The 19,242-nt window shown below is 46.0% G+C and overlaps 1 long non-coding RNA gene across 10 annotated transcripts in view; it reads left to right on the top strand.

The window, feature by feature from the left end:
• Positions 1–334: 334 nt before the first annotated feature.
• LOC142304402 (uncharacterized) overlaps positions 335–19,242 on the top strand; it is a 510,057-nt gene continuing 491,149 nt past the window's right edge. For 3 of the 10 annotated variants that reach the window (XR_012753091.1, XR_012753086.1, XR_012753090.1), the window contains exon 1: positions 336–855. This is a non-coding gene — a long non-coding RNA (uncharacterized LOC142304402). Of the gene's footprint in view, positions 856–19,242 lie in introns of all 10 variants that reach the window. The other 7 variants (XR_012753092.1, XR_012753093.1, XR_012753089.1 and 4 more) reach the window with 5 other exon arrangements.

The following is a 19,242-nucleotide window of genomic DNA, read 5'->3' on the forward strand; positions in this document are numbered from 1 at the left end:
ACCCCTGGGGTTCTGGTCACTATCGGATTTGACCTTTGTCGGCGGCTCCAAGCCTGGTCGGGGTCCGAAGGCCCTGTCTGTGTGTGCTAGCTTCATTCGCTTCCCGGTTTGGTACCGGCGGGCCTCCGCTCGACCCCGGTTCTACGGTTCTGTGTTGATCCACCACTCCTGCAGACGGCCACCACCATCTGCCAACCTTACTGTCAGTGCCTGGGCCACACACCCCAACACTTGCAGTTCTCTCCACTTTCACCTCCTAAACTCAACTCACTACCTTTTCCTGCCTCCAGGCCTGTGAACTCCTCAGTGGGCGGGGCCAACCGCCTGGCCCCGCCCCACCTGGTGTGGACATCAGACCCTGGAGGGAGGCAACAAGGATTTTTGTGTTACTAATGTTACTGTCTGGGGGGTGGGGGTGTGTGTGTGTCTTACCTGTGACGACCTGGCTAGTCCAGGGCGCAGTGGCGTACCGTCCATAGAGGCAGACCACGCCACTGCTACGGGGCCCGTGAGCTGGAGGCAGGAGGGGGGGCCCACAGCGGACAGCAAAGGCTCCTTCCCTTCACCCCCCAGCTCACCGGGCCCCAGGGGGCGGGGCCAACATCAGGGTAATGAGAGGGCCCGAGTCGCTCATAGAGAGCTGCCCTCTCTCCTACTCTGCACTGATGTATGTGATCGGTGCAGGACAGGAAATGTACTATGGAGGCTGCGGTGAAGGACCTGTCATCTCACTGATCATGTGCCTGATCACATGACCAGCGAACATCTAGGTTCTGCTGTTCAGCTGCAGCAGCCATCGTGCAAGTCCCGGTGGTTTCTCTCCTGCTCTTCACTGATCAGAAACTGCAAGATGAGGTAATGTAAAGTGTGTTTAACTGTGCATGTAGTCTGCCTGTCTGGATGTCTCTGTCTGTCTCTGTCTCTCATTCCCTATCTGTCTGTCTCTCATTCCCTATCTGTCTGTCTCTGTCTCTCATTCCCTATCTGTCTGTCTCTGTCTCTCATTCCCTATCTGTCTGTCTCTGTCTCTCATTCCCTATCTGTCTGTCTCTCATTCCCTATCTGTCTGTCTCTGTCTCTCATTCCCTATCTGTCTGTCTGGATGTCTCTGTCTGTCTCTGTCTCTCATTCCCTATCTGTCTGTCTCTGTCTCTCATTCCCTATCTGTCTGTCTGGATGTCTCTGTCTGTCTCTGTCTCTCATTCCCTATCTGTCTGTCTCTCATTCCCTATCTGTCTGTCTCTGTCTCTCATTCCCTATCTGTCTGTCTCTGTCTCTCACTCCCTATCTGTCTGTCTCTGTCTCTCATTCCCTATCTGTCTGTCTCTGTCTCTCATTCCCTATCTGTCTGTCTCTGTCTCTCATTCCCTATCTGTCTGTCTCTATCTCTCATTCCCTATCTGTCTGTCTCTCATTCCCTATCTGTCTGTCTCTCATTCCCTATCTGTCTGTCTCTCATTCCCTATCTGTCTGTCTCTGTCTCTCATTCCCTATCTTTCTGTCTCTGTCTCTCATTCCCTATCTGTCTGTCTCTCATTCCCTATCTGTCTGTCTCTGTCTCTCATTCCCTATCTGTCTGTCTCTCATTCCCTATCTGCCTGTCTGGATGTCTCTGTCTGTCTCTGTCTCTCATTCCCTATCTGTCTGTCTCTGTCTCTCATTCCCTATCTGTCTGTCTGGATGTCTCTGTCTGTCTCTGTCTCTCATTCCCTATCTGTCTGTCTCTGTCTCTCATTCCCTATCTGTCTGTCTCTGTCTCTCATTCCCTATCTGTCTGTCTCTCATTCCCTATCTGTCTGTCTCTGTCTCTCATTCCCTATCTGTCTGTCTGGATGTCTCTGTCTGTCTCTGTCTCTCATTCCCTATCTGTCTGTCTCTGTCTCTCATTCCCTATCTGTCTGTCTGGATGTCTCTGTCTGTCTCTGTCTCTCATTCCCTATCTGTCTGTCTCTCATTCCCTATCTGTCTGTCTCTGTCTCTCATTCCCTATCTGTCTGTCTCTGTCTCTCACTCCCTATCTGTCTGTCTCTGTCTCTCATTCCCTATCTGTCTGTCTCTGTCTCTCATTCCCTATCTGTCTGTCTCTGTCTCTCATTCCCTATCTGTCTGTCTCTCATTCCCTATCTGTCTGTCTCTGTCTCTCATTCCCTATCTTTCTGTCTCTGTCTCTCATTCCCTATCTGTCTGTCTCTCATTCCCTATCTGTCTGTCTCTGTCTCTCATTCCCTATCTGTCTGTCTCTCATTCCCTATCTGCCTGTCTGGATGTCTCTGTCTGTCTCTGTCTCTCATTCCCTATCTGTCTGTCTCTGTCTCTCATTCCCTATCTGTCTGTCTGGATGTCTCTGTCTGTCTCTGTCTCTCATTCCCTATCTGTCTGTCTCTCATTCCCTATCTGTCTGTCTCTGTCTCTCATTCCCTATCTGTCTGTCTCTGTCTCTCATTCCCTATCTGTCTGTCTCTGTCTCTCATTCCCTATCTGTCTGTCTCTGTCTCTCATTCCCTATCTGTCTGTCTCTGTCTCTCATTCCCTATCTGTCTGTCTCTCATTCCCTATCTGTCTGTCTCTGTCTCTCATTCCCTATCTTTCTGTCTCTGTCTCTCATTCCCTATCTGTCTGTCTCTCATTCCCTATCTGTCTGTCTCTGTCTCTCATTCCCTATCTGTCTGTCTCTCATTCCCTATCTGCCTGTCTGGATGTCTCTGTCTGTCTCTGTCTCTCATTCCCTATCTGTCTGTCTCTCATTCCCTATCTGTCTCTGTCTCTCATTCCCTATCTTTCTGTCTCTCGTTCCCTATCTGTCTGTCTCTGTCTCTCATTCCCTATCTGTCTGTCTCTGTCTCTCATTCCCTATCTGTCTGTCTCTCATTCCCTATCTGTCTGTCTCTGTCTCTCATTCCCTATCTGTCTGTCTCTGTCTCTCATTCCCTATCTGTCTGTCTCTCATTCCCTATCTGTCTGTCTCTGTCTCTCATTCCCTATCTGTCTGTCTCTCATTCCCTATCTGTCTGTCTCTCATTCCCTATCTGTCTGTCTCTCATTCCCTATCTGTCTGTCTCTGTCTCTCATTCCCTATCTGTCTGTCTCTCATTCCCTATCTGTCTGTCTCTGTCTCTCATTCCCTATCTGTCTGTCTCTCATTCCCTATCTGTCTCTCATTCCCTATCTGTCTGTCTCTGTCTCTCATTCCCTATCTGTCTGTCTCTCATTCCCTATCTGTCTGTCTCTGTCTCTCATTCCCTATCTGTCTGTCTCTGTCTCTCATTCCCTATCTGTCTGTCTCTCATTCCCTATCTGTCTGTCTCTCATTCCCTATCTGTCTGTCTCTCATTCTCTATCTGTCTGTCTCTGTCAATCATTCCCTATCTGTCTGTCTCTCATTCCCTATCTGTCTGTCTCTCATTCTCTATCTGTTTGTCTCTGTCTCTCATTCTCTATCTGTCTGTCTCTGTCTCTCATTCCCTATCTGTCTGTCTCTCATTCTCTATCTGTTTGTCTCTGTCTCTCATTCTCTATCTGTCTGTCTCTGTCTCTCATTCCCTATCTGTCTGTCTCTCATTCTCTATCTGTCTGTCTCTCATTCCCTATCTGTCTGTCTCTGTCTCTCATTCCCTATCTGTCTGTCTCTGTCTCTCATTCCCTATCTGTCTGTCTCTGTCTCTCATTCTCTATCTGTTTGTCTCTGTCTCTCATTCTCTATCTGTCTGTCTCTGTCTCTCATTCCCTATCTGTCTGTCTCTCATTCTCTATCTGTCTGTCTCTGTCTCTCATTCCCTATCTGTCTGTCTCTGTCTCTCATTCCCTATCTGTCTGTCTCTCATTCCCTATCTGTCTGTCTCTCATTCCCTATCTGTCTGTCTCTGTCTCTCATTCCCTATCTGTCTGTCTCTGTCTCTCATTCCCTATCTGTCTGTCTCTCATTCCCTATCTGTCTGTCACTCATTCCCTATCTGTCTGTCTCTGTCTCTCATTCCCTATCTGTCTGTCTCTCATTCCCTATCTGTCTGTCTCTGTCTCTCATTCCCTATCTGTCTGTCTCTGTCTCTCATTCCCTATCTGTCTGTCTCTCATTCCCTATCTGTCTGTCTCTGTCTCTCATTCCCTATCTGTCTGTCTCTGTCTCTCATTCCCTATCTGTCTGTCTCTCATTCCCTATCTGTCTGTCTCTCATTCCCTATCTGTCTGTCTCTCATTCTCTATCTGTCTGTCTCTGTCTCTCATTCTCTATCTGTCTGTCTCTGTCAATCATTCCCTATCTGTCTGTCTCTCATTCCCTATCTGTCTGTCTCTGTCTCTCATTCTCTATCTGTTTGTCTCTGTCTCTCATTCTCTATCTGTCTGTCTCTGTCTCTCATTCCCTATCTGTCTGTCTCTCATTCTCTATCTGTCTGTCTCTGTCTCTCATTCCCTATCTGTCTGTCTCTCATTCCCTATCTGTCTGTCTCTCATTCCCTATCTGTCTGTCTGTCTCTCATTCCCTATCTGTCTGTCTCTCATTCCCTATCTGTCTGTCTCTGTCTCTCATTCCCTATCTGTCTGTCTCTCATTCACTATCTGTCTGTCTGTCTCTCATTCCCTATCTGTCTGTCTCTCATTCCCTATCTGTCTGTCTCTGTCTCTCATTCCCTATCTGTCTGTCTCTCATTCCCTATCTGTCTGTCTCTGTCTCTCATTCCCTATCTGTCTGTCTCTCATTCCCTATCTGTCTGTCTCTCATTCCCTATCTGTCTGTCTCTCATTCCCTATCTGTCTGTCTCTGTCTCTCATTCCCTATCTGTCTGTCTCTCATTCCCTATCTGTCTGTCTCTGTCTCTCATTCCCTATCTGTCTGTCTCTGTCTCTCATTCCCTATCTGTCTGTCTCTCATTCCCTATCTGTCTGTCTCTCATTCCCTATCTGTCTGTCTCTCATTCTCTATCTGTCTGTCTCTGTCTCTCATTCTCTATCTGTCTGTCTCTGTCAATCATTCCCTATCTGTCTGTCTCTCATTCCCTATCTGTCTGTCTCTCATTCTCTATCTGTTTGTCTCTGTCTCTCATTCACTATCTGTCTGTCTCTGTCTCTCATTCCCTATCTGTCTGTCTCTCATTCTCTATCTGTCTGTCTCTGTCTCTCATTCCCTATCTGTCTGTCTCTCATTCCCTATCTGTCTGTCTCTCATTCCCTATCTGTCTGTCTGTCTCTCATTCCCTATCTGTCTGTCTGTCTCTCATTCCCTATCTGTCTGTCTCTCATTCCCTATCTGTCTGTCTCTGTCTCTCATTCCCTATCTGTCTGTCTCTCATTCCCTATCTGTCTGTCTGTCTCTCATTCCCTATCTGTCTGTCTCTCATTCCCTATCTGTCTGTCTCTGTCTCTCATTCCCTATCTGTCTGTCTCTCATTCCCTATCTGTCTGTCTCTGTCTCTCATTCCCTATCTGTCTGTCTCTCATTCCCTATCTGTCTGTCTCTCATTCCCTATCTGTCTGTCTCTCATTCCCTATCTGTCTGTCTCTGTCTCTCATTCCCTATCTGTCTGTCTCTGTCTCTCATTCCCTATCTGTCTGTCTCTCATTCCCTATCTGTCTGTCTCTGTCTCTCATTCCCTATCTGTCTGTCTGGATGTCTCTGTCTGTCTCTGTCTCTCATTCCCTATCTGTCTGTCTCTGTCTCTCATTCCCTATCTGTCTGTCTGGATGTCTCTGTCTGTCTCTGTCTCTCATTCCCTATCTGTCTGTCTCTCATTCCCTATCTGTCTGTCTCTGTCTCTCATTCCCTATCTGTCTGTCTCTGTCTCTCACTCCCTATCTGTCTGTCTCTGTCTCTCATTCCCTATCTGTCTGTCTCTGTCTCTCATTCCCTATCTGTCTGTCTCTGTCTCTCATTCCCTATCTGTCTGTCTCTCATTCCCTATCTGTCTGTCTCTGTCTCTCATTCCCTATCTTTCTGTCTCTGTCTCTCATTCCCTATCTGTCTGTCTCTCATTCCCTATCTGTCTGTCTCTGTCTCTCATTCCCTATCTGTCTGTCTCTCATTCCCTATCTGCCTGTCTGGATGTCTCTGTCTGTCTCTGTCTCTCATTCCCTATCTGTCTGTCTCTGTCTCTCATTCCCTATCTGTCTGTCTGGATGTCTCTGTCTGTCTCTGTCTCTCATTCCCTATCTGTCTGTCTCTCATTCCCTATCTGTCTGTCTCTGTCTCTCATTCCCTATCTGTCTGTCTCTGTCTCTCATTCCCTATCTGTCTGTCTCTGTCTCTCATTCCCTATCTGTCTGTCTCTGTCTCTCATTCCCTATCTGTCTGTCTCTGTCTCTCATTCCCTATCTGTCTGTCTCTCATTCCCTATCTGTCTGTCTCTGTCTCTCATTCCCTATCTTTCTGTCTCTGTCTCTCATTCCCTATCTGTCTGTCTCTCATTCCCTATCTGTCTGTCTCTGTCTCTCATTCCCTATCTGTCTGTCTCTCATTCCCTATCTGCCTGTCTGGATGTCTCTGTCTGTCTCTGTCTCTCATTCCCTATCTGTCTGTCTCTCATTCCCTATCTGTCTCTGTCTCTCATTCCCTATCTTTCTGTCTCTCGTTCCCTATCTGTCTGTCTCTGTCTCTCATTCCCTATCTGTCTGTCTCTGTCTCTCATTCCCTATCTGTCTGTCTCTCATTCCCTATCTGTCTGTCTCTGTCTCTCATTCCCTATCTGTCTGTCTCTGTCTCTCATTCCCTATCTGTCTGTCTCTCATTCCCTATCTGTCTGTCTCTGTCTCTCATTCCCTATCTGTCTGTCTCTCATTCCCTATCTGTCTGTCTCTCATTCCCTATCTGTCTGTCTCTCATTCCCTATCTGTCTGTCTCTGTCTCTCATTCCCTATCTGTCTGTCTCTCATTCCCTATCTGTCTGTCTCTGTCTCTCATTCCCTATCTGTCTGTCTCTCATTCCCTATCTGTCTCTCATTCCCTATCTGTCTGTCTCTGTCTCTCATTCCCTATCTGTCTGTCTCTCATTCCCTATCTGTCTGTCTCTGTCTCTCATTCCCTATCTGTCTGTCTCTGTCTCTCATTCCCTATCTGTCTGTCTCTCATTCCCTATCTGTCTGTCTCTCATTCCCTATCTGTCTGTCTCTCATTCTCTATCTGTCTGTCTCTGTCAATCATTCCCTATCTGTCTGTCTCTCATTCCCTATCTGTCTGTCTCTCATTCTCTATCTGTTTGTCTCTGTCTCTCATTCTCTATCTGTCTGTCTCTGTCTCTCATTCCCTATCTGTCTGTCTCTCATTCTCTATCTGTTTGTCTCTGTCTCTCATTCTCTATCTGTCTGTCTCTGTCTCTCATTCCCTATCTGTCTGTCTCTCATTCTCTATCTGTCTGTCTCTCATTCCCTATCTGTCTGTCTCTGTCTCTCATTCCCTATCTGTCTGTCTCTGTCTCTCATTCCCTATCTGTCTGTCTCTGTCTCTCATTCTCTATCTGTTTGTCTCTGTCTCTCATTCTCTATCTGTCTGTCTCTGTCTCTCATTCCCTATCTGTCTGTCTCTCATTCTCTATCTGTCTGTCTCTGTCTCTCATTCCCTATCTGTCTGTCTCTGTCTCTCATTCCCTATCTGTCTGTCTCTCATTCCCTATCTGTCTGTCTCTCATTCCCTATCTGTCTGTCTCTGTCTCTCATTCCCTATCTGTCTGTCTCTGTCTCTCATTCCCTATCTGTCTGTCTCTCATTCCCTATCTGTCTGTCTCTCATTCCCTATCTGTCTGTCTCTGTCTCTCATTCCCTATCTGTCTGTCTCTCATTCCCTATCTGTCTGTCTCTGTCTCTCATTCTCTATCTGTTTGTCTCTGTCTCTCATTCTCTATCTGTCTGTCTCTGTCTCTCATTCCCTATCTGTCTGTCTCTCATTCTCTATCTGTCTGTCTCTGTCTCTCATTCCCTATCTGTCTGTCTCTCATTCCCTATCTGTCTGTCTCTCATTCCCTATCTGTCTGTCTGTCTCTCATTCCCTATCTGTCTGTCTCTCATTCCCTATCTGTCTGTCTCTGTCTCTCATTCCCTATCTGTCTGTCTCTCATTCACTATCTGTCTGTCTGTCTCTCATTCCCTATCTGTCTGTCTCTCATTCCCTATCTGTCTGTCTCTGTCTCTCATTCCCTATCTGTCTGTCTCTCATTCCCTATCTGTCTGTCTCTGTCTCTCATTCCCTATCTGTCTGTCTCTCATTTCCTATCTGTCTGTCTCTCATTCCCTATCTGTCTGTCTCTCATTCCCTATCTGTCTGTCTCTGTCTCTCATTCCCTATCTGTCTGTCTCTCATTCCCTATCTGTCTGTCTCTGTCTCTCATTCCCTATCTGTCTGTCTCTGTCTCTCATTCCCTATCTGTCTGTCTCTCATTCCCTATCTGTCTGTCTCTCATTCCCTATCTGTCTGTCTCTCATTCTTTATCTGTCTGTCTCTGTCTCTCATTCTCTATCTGTCTGTCTCTGTCAATCATTCCCTATCTGTCTGTCTCTCATTCCCTATCTGTCTGTCTCTCATTCTCTATCTGTTTGTCTCTGTCTCTCATTCACTATCTGTCTGTCTCTGTCTCTCATTCCCTATCTGTCTGTCTCTCATTCTCTATCTGTCTGTCTCTGTCTCTCATTCCCTATCTGTCTGTCTCTCATTCCCTATCTGTCTGTCTCTCATTCCCTATCTGTCTGTCTCTCATTCCCTATCTGTCTGTCTGTCTCTCATTCCCTATCTGTCTGTCTGTCTCTCATTCCCTATCTGTCTGTCTCTCATTCCCTATCTGTCTGTCTCTGTCTCTCATTCCCTATCTGTCTGTCTCTCATTCCCTATCTGTCTGTCTGTCTCTCATTCCCTATCTGTCTGTCTCTCATTCCCTATCTGTCTGTCTCTGTCTCTCATTCCCTATCTGTCTGTCTCTCATTCCCTATCTGTCTGTCTCTGTCTCTCATTCCCTATCTGTCTGTCTCTCATTCCCTATCTGTCTGTCTCTCATTCCCTATCTGTCTGTCTCTCATTCCCTATCTGTCTGTCTCTGTCTCTCATTCCCTATCTGTCTGTCTCTCATTCCCTATCTGTCTGTCTCTGTCTCTCATTCCCTATCTGTCTATCTCTGTCTCTCATTCCCTATCTGTCTGTCTCTCATTCCCTATCTGTCTGTCTCTCATTCCCTATCTGTCTGTCTCTCATTCTCTATCTGTTTGTCTCTGTCTCTCATTCTCTATCTGTCTGTCTCTGTCTCTCATTCCCTATCTGTCTGTCTCTCATTCCCTATCTGTCTGTCTCTGTCTCTCATTCTCTATCTGTTTGTCTCTGTCTCTCATTCTCTATCTGTCTGTCTCTGTCTCTCATTCCCTATCTGTCTGTCTCTCATTCCCTATCTGTCTGTCTCTGTCTCTCATTCTCTATCTGTTTGTCTCTGTCTCTCATTCTCTATCTGTCTGTCTCTGTCTCTCATTCCCTATCTGTCTGTCTCTCATTCTCTATCTGTCTGTCTCTGTCTCTCATTCCCTATCTGTCTGTCTCTCATTCCCTATCTGTCTGTCTCTCATTCCCTATCTGTCTGTCTCTCATTCCCTATCTGTCTGTCTCTCATTCCCTATCTGTCTGTCTCTCATTCCCTATCTGTCTGTCTCTCATTCCCTATCTGTCTGTCTGTCTCTCATTCCCTATCTATCTGTCTGTCTCTCATTCCCTATCTGTCTGTCTCTCATTCCCTATCTGTCTGTCTGTCTCTCATTCCCTATCTGTCTGTCTCTCATTCACTATCTGTCTGTCTCTCTCATTCCCTATCTGTCTGTCTCTGTCTCTCATTCCCTATCTGTCTGTCTCTCTCATTCCCTATCTGTCTGTCTCTCATTCCCTATCTGTCTGTCTCTCATTCTCTATCTGTCTGTCTCTGTCTCTCATTCTCTATCTGTCTGTCTCTGTCAATCATTCCCTATCTGTCTGTCTCTCATTCCCTATCTGTCTGTCTCTGTCTCTCATTCTCTATCTGTTTGTCTCTGTCTCTCATTCTCTATCTGTCTGTCTCTGTCTCTCATCTTCCCTATCTGTCTGTCTCTCATTCCCTATCTGTCTGTCTCTGTCTCTCATTCCCTATCTGTCTGTCTCTCATTCCCTATCTGTCTGTCTCTCATTCCCTATCTGTCTGTCTGTCTCTCATTCCCTATCTGTCTGTCTCTCATTCCCTATCTGTCTGTCTCTGTCTCTCATTCCCTATCTGTCTGTCTCTCATTCACTATCTGTCTGTCTGTCTCTCATTCCCTATCTGTCTGTCTCTCATTCCCTATCTGTCTGTCTCTGTCTCTCATTCCCTATCTGTCTGTCTCTCATTCCCTATCTGTCTGTCTCTGTCTCTCATTCCCTATCTGTCTGTCTCTCATTCCCTATCTGTCTGTCTCTCATTCCTATCTGTCTGTCTCTCATTCCTATCTGTCTGTCTCTGTCTCTCATTCCCTATCTGTCTGTCTCTCATTCCCTATCTGTCTGTCTCTGTCTCTCATTCCCTATCTGTCTGTCTCTGTCTCTCATTCCCTATCTGTCTGTCTCTCATTCCCTATCTGTCTGTCTCTCATTCCCTATCTGTCTGTCTCTCATTCTCTATCTGTCTGTCTCTGTCTCTCATTCTCTATCTGTCTGTCTCTGTCATCATTCCCTATCTGTCTGTCTCTCATTCCCTATCTGTCTGTCTCTCATTCTCTATCTGTTGTCTCTGTCTCTCATTCACTATCTGTCTGTCTCTGTCTCTCATTCCCTATCTGTCTGTCTCTCATTCTCTATCTGTCTGTCTCTGTCTCTCATTCCCTATCTGTCTGTCTCTCATTCCCTATCTGTCTGTCTCTCATTCCCTATCTGTCTGTCTGTCTCTCATTCCCTATCTGTCTGTCTGTCTCTCATTCCCTATCTGTCTGTCTCTCATTCCCTATCTGTCTGTCTCTGTCTCTCATTCCCTATCTGTCTGTCTCTCATTCCCTATCTGTCTGTCTGTCTCTCATTCCCTATCTGTCTGTCTCTCATTCCCTATCTGTCTGTCTCTGTCTCTCATTCCCTATCTGTCTGTCTCTCATTCCCTATCTGTCTGTCTCTGTCTCTCATTCCCTATCTGTCTGTCTCTCATTCCCTATCTGTCTGTCTCTCATTCCCTATCTGTCTGTCTCTCATTCCCTATCTGTCTGTCTCTGTCTCTCATTCCCTATCTGTCTGTCTCTGTCTCTCATTCCCTATCTGTCTGTCTCTCATTCCCTATCTGTCTGTCTCTGTCTCTCATTCCCTATCTGTCTGTCTCTCATTCTCTGTCTGTCTGTCTCTCATTCCCTATCTGTCTGTCTCTGTCTCTCATTCCCTATCTGTCTGTCTGTCTCTCTGTCTGTCTCTGTCTCTCATTCCCTATCTGTCTGTCTCTCATTCCCTATCTGTCTGTCTCTGTCTCTCATTCCCTATCTGTCTGTCTCTCTCATTCCCTATCTGTCTGTCTGTCTCTCATTCCCTATCTGTCTGTCTCTGTCTCTCATTCCCTATCTGTCTGTCTCTGTCTCTCATTCCCTATCTGTCTGTCTCTCATTCCCTATCTGTCTGTCTCTGTCTCTCATTCCCTATCTGTCTGTCTCTGTCTCTCATTCCCTATCTGTCTGTCTCTCATTCCCTATCTGTCTGTCTCTGTCTCTCATTCCCTATCTGTCTGTCTCTCATTCCCTATCTGCTGTCTGATTCTCTGTCTGTCTCTGTCTCTCATTCCCTATCTGTCTGTCTCTGTCTCTCATTCCCTATCTGTCTGTCTGATTCTCTGTCTGTCTCTGTCTCTCATTCCCTATCTGTCTGTCTCTCATTCCCTATCTGTCTGTCTCTGTCTCTCATTCCCTATCTGTCTGTCTCTGTCTCTCATTCCCTATCTGTCTGTCTGTCTCTCATTCCCTATCTGTCTGTCTGTCTCTCATTCCCTATCTGTCTGTCTCTGTCTCTCATTCCCTATCTGTCTGTCTCTCATTCCCTATCTGTCTGTCTCTGTCTCTCATTCCCTATCTGTCTGTCTCGTCTCTCATTCCCTATCTGTCTGTCTCTCATTCCCTATCTGTCTGTCTCTGTCTCTCATTCCCTATCTGTCTGTCTCTCATCTATCTCCTCTATCTGTCTGTCTCTGTCTCTCATTCCCTATCTGTCTGTCTCTCATTCCCTATCTGTCTGTCTCTCATTCCCTATCTGTCTGTCTCTCATTCCCTATCTGTCTGTCTCTGTCTCTCATTCCCTATCTGTCTGTCCTGTCTCTCATTCCCTATCTGTCTGTCTCTCATTCCCTATCTGTCTGTCTCTGTCTCTCATTCCCTATCTGTCTGTCTCTGTCTCTCATTCCCTATCTGTCTGTCTCTCATTCCTATCTGTCTGTCTCTGTCTCTCATTCCCTATCTGTCTGTCTCTCATTCCCTATCTGTCTGTCTCTCATTCCCTATCTGTCTGTCTCTCATTCCCTATCTGTCTGTCTCTGTCTCTCATTCCCTATCTGTCTGTCTCTCATTCCCTATCTGTCTGTCTCTGTCTCTCATTCCCTATCTGTCTGTCTCTCATTCCCTATCTGTCTCTCATTCCCTATCTGTCTGTCTCTGTCTCTCATTCCCTATCTGTCTGTCTCTCATTCCCTATCTGTCTGTCTCTGTCTCTCATTCCCTATCTGTCTGTCTCTGTCTCTCATTCCCTATCTGTCTGTCTCTCATTCCCTATCTGTCTGTCTCATCCTATCTGTCTGTCTCTCATTCTCTATCTGTCTGTCTCTGTCTCTCATTCCCTATCTGTCTGTCTCTCATTCCCTATCTGTCTGTCTCTCATTCCTATCTGTCTGTCTCTGTCTCTCATTCCCTATCTGTCTGTCTCTGTCTCATTCCCTATCTGTCTGTCTCTCATTCCCTATCTGTCTGTCTCTGTCTCTCATTCCCTATCGTCTGTCTCTGTCTCTCATTCCCTATCTGTCTCTTCTTCTGTCTCTCATTCCCTATCTGTCTGTCTGTCTCTCATTCCCTATCTGTCTGTCTCTGTCTCTCATTCCCTATCTGTCTGTCTCTGTCTCTCATTCTCTATCTGTCTGTCTCTGTCTCTCATTCCCTATCTGTCTGTCTCTCTCATTCCCTATCTGTCTGTCTCTCATTCCCTATCTGTCTGTCTCTGTCTCTCATTCCCTATCTGTCTGTCTCTGTCTCTCATTCCCTATCTGTCTGTCTCTCATTCCCTATCTGTCTGTCTCTCATTCCCTATCTGTCTGTCTCTCATTCCCTATCTGTCTGTCTCTGTCTCTCATTCCCTATCTGTCTGTCTCTCATTCCCTATCTGTCTGTCTCTGTCTCTCATTCCTATCTGTCTGTCTCTGTCTCTCATTCCCTATCTGTCTGTCTCTGTCTCTCATTCCCTATCTGTCTGTCTCTCATTCCCTATCTGTCTCTGTCTCTCATTCCTATCTGTCTGTCTCTGTCTCTCATTCCTATCTGTCTGTCTCTGTCTCTCATTCCCTATCTGTCTGTCTCTCATTCCCTATCTGTCTGTCTCTGTCTCTCATTCCCTATCTGTCTGTCTCTGTCTCTCATTCCCTATCTGTCTGTCTCTCATTCCCTATCTGTCTGTCTCTGTCTCTCATTCCCTATCTGTCTGTCTCTCATTCCCTATCTGTCTCTGTCTCTCATTCCCTATCTGTCTGTCTCTGTCTCTCATTCCCTATCTGTCTGTCTCTCATTCCCTATCTGTCTGTCTCTCATTCCCTATCTGTCTGTCTCTGTCTCTCATTCCCTATCTGTCTGTCTCTGTCTCTCATTCCCTATCTGTCTGTCTCTCATTCCCTATCTGTCTGTCTCTCATTCCCTATCTGTCTGTCTCTGTCTCTCATTCCCTATCTGTCTGTCTCTCATTCCCTATCTGTCTGTCTCTGTCTCTCATTCTCTATCTGTTTGTCTCTGTCTCTCATTCTCTATCTGTCTGTCTCTGTCTCTCATTCCCTATCTGTCCTATCTGTGTCTGTCTCTGTCTCTCTCATTCCCTATCTGTCTGTCTCTCATTCCCTATCTGTCTGTCTCTCATTCCCCTATCTGTCTGTCTGTCTCTCATTCCCTATCTGTCTGTCTCTCATTCCCTATCTGTCTGTCTCTGTCTCTCATTCCCTATCTGTCTGTCTCTCATTCACTATCTGTCTGTCTGTCTCTCATTCCCTATCTGTCTGTCTCTCATTCCCTATCTGTCTGTCTCTGTCTCTCATTCCCTATCTGTCTGTCTCTCATTCCCTATCTGTCTGTCTCTGTCTCTCATTCCCTATCTGTCTGTCTCTCATTTCCCTATCTGTCCTGTCTCTCATTCCCTATCTGTCTGTCTCTCATTCCCTATCTGTCTGTCTCTGTCTCTCATTCCCTATCTGTCTGTCTCTCATTCCCTATCTGTCTGTCTCTGTCTCTCATTCCCTATCTGTCTGTCTCTGTCTCTCATTCCCTATCTGTCTGTCTCTCATTCCCTATCTGTCTGTCTCTCATTCCCTATCTGTCTGTCTCTCATTCTCTATCTGTCTGTCTCTGTCTCTCATTCTCTATCTGTCTGTCTCTGTCAATCATTCCCTATCTGTCTGTCTCTCATTCCCTATCTGTCTGTCTCTCATTCTCTATCTGTTTGTCTCTGTCTCTCATTCACTATCTGTCTGTCTCTGTCTCTCATTCCCTATCTGTCTGTCTCTCATTCCTATCTGTCTGTCTCTGTCTCTCATTCCCTATCTGTCTGTCTCTCATTCCCTATCTGTCTGTCTCTCATTCCCTATCTGTCTGTCTGTCTCTCATTCCCTATCTGTCTGTCTGTCTCTCATTCCCTATCTGTCTGTCTCTCATTCCCTATCTGTCTGTCTCTGTCTCTCATTCCCTATCTGTCTGTCTCTCATTCCCTATCTGTCTGTCTGTCTCTCATTCCCTATCTGTCTGTCTCTCATTCCCTATCTGTCTGTCTCTGTCTCTCATTCCCTATCTGTCTGTCTCTCATTCCCTATCTGTCTGTCTCTGTCTCTCATTCCCTATCTGTCTGTCTCTCATTCCCTATCTGTCTGTCTCTCATTCCCTATCTGTCTGTCTCTCATTCCCTATCTGTCTGTCTCTGTCTCTCATTCCCTATCTGTCTGTCTCTCATTCCCTATCTGTCTGTCTCTGTCTCTCATTCCCTATCTGTCTATCTCTATCTCTCATTCCCTATCTGTCTGTCTCTCATTCCCTATCTGTCTGTCTCTCATTCCCTATCTGTCTGTCTCTCATTCTCTATCTGTTTGTCTCTGTCTCTCATTCTCTATCTGTCTGTCTCTGTCTCTCATTCCCTATCTGTCTGTCTCTCATTCCCTATCTGTCTGTCTCTGTCTCTCATTCTCCTATCTGTTTGTCTCTGTCTCTCATTCTCTATCTGTCTGTCTCTGTCTCTCATTCCCTCCCTATCTGTCTGTCTCTCATTCCCTATCTGTCTGTCTCTGTCTCTCATTCTCTATCTGTTTGTCTCTGTCTCTCATTCTCTATCTGTCTGTCTCTGTCTCTCATTCCCTATCTGTCTGTCTCTCATTCTCTATCTGTCTGTCTCTGTCTCTCATTCCCTATCTGTCTGTCTCTCATTCCCTATCTGTCTGTCTCTCATTCCCTATCTGTCTGTCTCTCATTCCCTATCTGTCTGTCTCTCATTCCCTATCTGTCTGTCTCTCATTCCCTATCTGTCTGTCTCTCATTCCCTATCTGTCTGTCTGTCTCTCATTCCCTATCTATCTGTCTGTCTCTCATTCCCTATCTGTCTGTCTCTCATTCCCTATCTGTCTGTCTGTCTCTCATTCCCTATCTGTCTGTCTCTCATTCACTATCTGTCTGTCTCTCTCATTCCCTATCTGTCTGTCTCTGTCTCTCATTCCCTATCTGTCTGTCTCTCTCATTCCCTATCTGTCTGTCTCTCATTCCCTATCTGTCTGTCTCTCATTCCCTATCTGTCTGTCTCTCATTCCCTATCTGTCTGTCTCTCATTCCCTATCTGTCTGTCTCTGTCTCCCATTCCCTATCTGTCTGTCTGTCTCTCATTCCCTATCTGTCTGTCTCTCATTCCCTATCTGTCTGTCTGTCTCTCATTCCCTATCTGTCTGTCTCTCATTCCCTATCTGTCTGTCTCTCTCATTCCCTATCTTTCTGTCTCTGTCTCTCATTCCCTATCTCTGTCTCTCTCATTCCCTATCTGTCTGTCTCTCATTCCCTATCTGTCTGTCTCTCATTCCCTATCTGTCTGTCTCTGTCTCTCATTCCCTATCTGTCTGTCTCTCTCATTCCCTATCTGTCTGTCTCTCATTCCCTATCTGTCTGTCTCTCATTCCCTATCTGTCTCTCATTCCCTATCTGTCTGTCTCTGTCTCTCATTCCCTATCTGTCTGTCTCTGTCTCTCATTCCCTATCTGTCTGTCTCTCATTCCCTATCTGTCTGTCTCTGTCTCTCATTCCCTATCTGTCTGTCTCTGTCTCTCATTCCCTATCTGTCTGTCTCTGTCTCTCATTCCCTATCTGTCTGTCTCTGTCTCTCATTCCCTATCTGTCTGTCTCTGTCTCTCATTCCCTATCTGTCTGTCTCTCATTCCCTATCTGTCTGTCTCTGTCTCTCATTCCCTATCTGTCTGTCTCTGTCTCTCATTCCCTATCTGTCTGTCTCTGTCTCTCATTCCCTATCTGTCTGTCTCTCATTCCCTATCTGTCTGTCTCTGTCTCTCATTCCATATCTGTCTGTCTCTGTCTCTCATTCCCTATCTGTCTGTCTCTGTCTCTCATTCCCTATCTGTCTGTCTCTCATTCCCTATCTGTCTGTCTCTCATTCCCTATCTGTCTGTCTCTCATTCCCTATCTGTCTGTCTCTGTCTCTCATTCCCTATCTGTCTGTCTCTCATTCCCTATCTTTCTGTCTCTGTCTCTCATTCCCTATCTGTCTCTCATTCCCTATCTGTCTGTCTATGTCTCTCATTCCCTATCTGTCTGTCTCTCATTCCCTATCTGTCTGTCTCTCATTCCCTATCTGTCTGTCTCTGTCTCTCAATCCCTATCTGTCTGTCTCTCATTCCCTATCTGTCTGTCTCTCATTCCCTATCTGTCTGTCTCTCATTCTCTATCTGTCTGTCTCTGTCTCTCATTCTCTATCTGTCTGTCTCTGTCAATCATTCCCTATCTGTCTGTCTCTCATTCCCTATCTGTCTGTCTCTGTCTCTCATTCCCTATCTGTCTGTCTCTCATTCCCTATCTGTCTGTCTCTCATTCCCTATCTGTCTGTCTGTCTCTCATTCCCTATCTGTCTGTCTGTCTCTCATTCCCTATCTGTCTGTCTCTCATTCCCTATCTGTCTGTCTCTGTCTCTCATTCCCTATCTGTCTGTCTCTCATTCCCTATCTGTCTGTCTGTCTCTCATTCCCTATCTGTCTGTCTCTCATTCCCTATCTGTCTGTCTCTGTCTCTCATTCCCTATCTGTCTGTCTCTCATTCCCTATCTGTCTGTCTCTGTCTCTCATTCCCTATCTGTCTGTCTCTCATTCCCTATCTGTCTGTCTCTCATTCCCTATCTGTCTGTCTCTCATTCCCTATCTGTCTGTCTCTGTCTCTCATTCCCTATCTGTCTGTCTCTCATTCCCTATCTGTCTGTCTCTGTCTCTCATTCCCTATCTGTCTATCTCTGTCTCTCATTCCCTATCTGTCTGTCTCTCATTCCCTATCTGTCTGTCTCTCATTCCCTATCTGTCTGTCTCTCATTCCCTATCTGTCTGTCTGTCTCTCATTCCCTATCTATCTGTCTGTCTCTCATTCCCTATCTGTCTGTCTCTCATTCCCTATCTGTCTGTCTGTCTCTCATTCCCTATCTGTCTGTCTCTCATTCACTATCTGTCTGTCTCTCTCATTCCCTATCTGTCTGTCTCTGTCTCTCATTCCCTATCTGTCTGTCTCTCTCATTCCCTATCTGTCTGTCTCTCATTCCCTATCTGTCTGTCTCTCATTCCCTATCTGTCTGTCTCTCATTCCCTATCTGTCTGTCTCTCATTCCCTATCTGTCTGTCTCTCATTCCCTATCTGTCTGTCTCTGTCTCCCATTCCCTATCTGTCTGTCTGTCTCTCATTCCCTATCTGTCTGTCTCTCATTCCCTATCTGTCTGTCTGTCTCTCATTCCCTATCTGTCTGTCTCTCATTCCCTATCTGTCTGTCTCTCTCATTCCCTATCTTTCTGTCTCTGTCTCTCATTCCCTATCTCTGTCTCTCTCATTCCCTATCTGTCTGTCTCTCATTCCCTATCTGTCTGTCTCTCATTCCCTATCTGTCTGTCTCTGTCTCTCATTCCCTATCTGTCTGTCTCTCTCATTCCCTATCTGTCTGTCTCTCATTCCCTATCTGTCTGTCTCTCATTCCCTATCTGTCTCTCATTCCCTATCTGTCTGTCTCTGTCTCTCATTCCCTATCTGTCTGTCTCTGTCTCTCATTCCCTATCTGTCTGTCTCTCATTCCCTATCTGTCTGTCTCTGTCTCTCATTCCCTATCTGTCTGTCTCTGTCTCTCATTCCCTATCTGTCTGTCTCTGTCTCTCATTCCCTATCTGTCTGTCTCTGTCTCTCATTCCCTATCTGTCTGTCTCTGTCTCTCATTCCCTATCTGTCTGTCTCTCATTCCCTATCTGTCTGTCTCTGTCTCTCATTCCCTATCTGTCTGTCTCTGTCTCTCATTCCCTATCTGTCTGTCTCTGTCTCTCATTCCCTATCTGTCTGTCTCTCATTCCCTATCTGTCTGTCTCTGTCTCTCATTCCATATCTGTCTGTCTCTGTCTCTCATTCCCTATCTGTCTGTCTCTGTCTCTCATTCCCTATCTGTCTGTCTCTCATTCCCTATCTGTCTGTCTCTCATTCCCTATCTGTCTGTCTCTCATTCCCTATCTGTCTGTCTCTGTCTCTCATTCCCTATCTGTCTGTCTCTCATTCCCTATCTTTCTGTCTCTGTCTCTCATTCCCTATCTGTCTCTCATTCCCTATCTGTCTGTCTATGTCTCTCATTCCCTATCTGTCTGTCTCTCATTCCCTATCTGTCTGTCTCTCATTCCCTATCTGTCTGTCTCTGTCTCTCAATCCCTATCTGTCTGTCTCTCATTCCCTATCTGTCTGTCTCTCATTCCCTATCTGTCTGTCTCTCATTCTCTATCTGTCTGTCTCTGTCTCTCATTCTCTATCTGTCTGTCTCTGTCAATCATTCCCTATCTGTCTGTCTCTCATTCCCTATCTGTCTGTCTC

Source organism: Anomaloglossus baeobatrachus, chromosome 4 (assembly GCF_048569485.1).
Source record: "Anomaloglossus baeobatrachus isolate aAnoBae1 chromosome 4, aAnoBae1.hap1, whole genome shotgun sequence".
NCBI classification, from domain to species: domain Eukaryota; kingdom Metazoa; phylum Chordata; class Amphibia; order Anura; family Aromobatidae; genus Anomaloglossus; species Anomaloglossus baeobatrachus.